Source organism: Austrofundulus limnaeus, unplaced genomic scaffold, assembly GCF_001266775.1.
Source record: "Austrofundulus limnaeus strain Quisiro unplaced genomic scaffold, Austrofundulus_limnaeus-1.0 Scaffold21, whole genome shotgun sequence".
In the NCBI taxonomy this organism is placed as follows: domain Eukaryota; kingdom Metazoa; phylum Chordata; class Actinopteri; order Cyprinodontiformes; family Rivulidae; genus Austrofundulus; species Austrofundulus limnaeus.
Genome location: NW_013952423.1, coordinates 2,595,958 through 2,597,987, shown reverse-complemented (window position 1 = coordinate 2,597,987; position 2,030 = coordinate 2,595,958).

The window sequence follows — 2,030 nt, the reverse complement described above, 5'->3', positions numbered from 1 at the left end:
ATGATCCAGGTGTCAAAATGTAGCTTTTAAAGCCAAGAATCTGAAAATGTAATTAGGTCATTTTGACCAAATTGGACTAAATCCTCATTTTGATATGATGGGTCACAAATAATAATAATATTAAAACCATGTCTCAGTGCTGCAGATGCTGCTGTCTCTCATTTCTGACTGAATTTTCTCCAGTCTGAATATAAAACAAGTGGACTAAAGTCTGTGATTAAAGTCATTTAATTCTGTACGTCACAACTTCTGGTTAAGAGCTCAAACAGACAAAAACTAAAACCTGATTTTGTGAAAGGCAGCACTGATTCCATGTGCTGGAAATTCCGAACATTAAATCATAAACTTCAAAATTAAACATCCAATTTATTCAAAAGCCTACAGTTTGCTGACTCTGCATAGACCATTCATGTTGGTGCTATAAAAGCTCCTCTTCACTGATTGGTTCTGGGGTTTTAACACTGATTGGCTTGTGGGTCCAAACTGTCAGGAGTCACAATCTTAAGGTTTTATTCTTCCTGCTTTGTTTCAACTCCGACCACGTCTGCAGAAACTTCTCTGTTGAATGTTTTATCTTCTACAGTCTTTCATTAATTCAAACAAAAGTCAGTTGTCTTGTTTAATTTAACCATTCTTTCAATAATGCATGCATATGTGCAATAYGTGCAACAATCCATGTATCTGTTTGGAACAGTTCAATACACACTGTGTATGGAACAATACAGATTTTTAAATTTATTTTATCAGCTTGTCTGCTAAAGGTGCTCTGTGTTGCAGGATCAGTGGATCTGTGTTCAACTACTCCAGCTAGGCTGCATTGTGGAGCACAGATCCACKGAGAAACTTGCTGTTTCAGCAACATTTCACTTCCTTCCTTTGGGGGCAAACGTATTTGAGATGATCAGTACTCTCAGCCTCTTTTAGAAAGAGACAAAAAAGCACTTCTTGTGTGAGTGTTTGAACAAAACAAGAACATGTGTCTMGTCTGTGCAGCTCTGCCTGGGTGGCTCTGGGTGCTCCGGGTGCAGGAGGGGGGCTCGGGGGGCTCGGAGGGATCAAACATCCAGCCAAGCTTTCAGAGAGCAGAGAACATGGCTGCCACGCCGTGTACTTCTGCCACATTTAGCAAATGGACACTGAAGTGCCTCCTTCCACCAGCATCACCACAGCTCCTCACCTCCTGCCTTCTCCTCGCCCTCTCCTTCCCTCCTGTCCTCCTTTTCTTCCTCCCTCCACTTCCTCCTGCTCTGCATTATTGATAGTGAGTAAAATCTGACATTGTAAAGTTTGTGACCATTCACCAAATTGGCCCCCTCTTCTCACCGAGGGGGCGCTCGCCAAAGGGTAGGCGGTGTCTAACCACACACTTTTAATGTAATTGCCTGTAGGGTTCCTGGTAAATATTTAATTGTCTGCCAGTACAAATTAAAGACACRAGGCTGGAGGAAAAGGTTATGGTTCGCTCGGGGAGAAGTTCTGAGCACTTTACCTGCGTGTGAAGGTTCTGAAGAGGGCTTTGTTGCTCAAACTGAGAGGTGGTCTGCGAGGGTCTGTTCTTCAGCTTCATTTAGCTTTAAGTGATGAGAAAATAAATACATAAGTCCTCTGAGGAACACCAGCAGACCCTCATGATGTGGGTTAGTGGGAAACTCCTTCTGAACAGTCAGGCCAGCTGTCTCCTTTAAAGACGAGGGCTGATATGAAAGTTATCTGTACAAGATGACAGTAAACTTCATCAGTGAGCAGCTGAGGGGACCAGGCCCTCTCCAGGGTCATCAAATGATAAACAAGAGGAAAACCAGAACTCATTACCTCGAGAAAACCTTCACAGTTATTTTGTTATAATGATACAGCGGGTAAAATAAGTATTGAACACGTCACCATTTTTCTCAGTAAATATATTACTAGAGGTGCTAATGACATGAAATTTTCTCCAGATGTCGGTAACAACCCAAGTGATCCATACATACAAAGAAATCAAACCATAAATGTCCAGAAATGAAGTTATTTGTAATAATGTGGAATGGCAC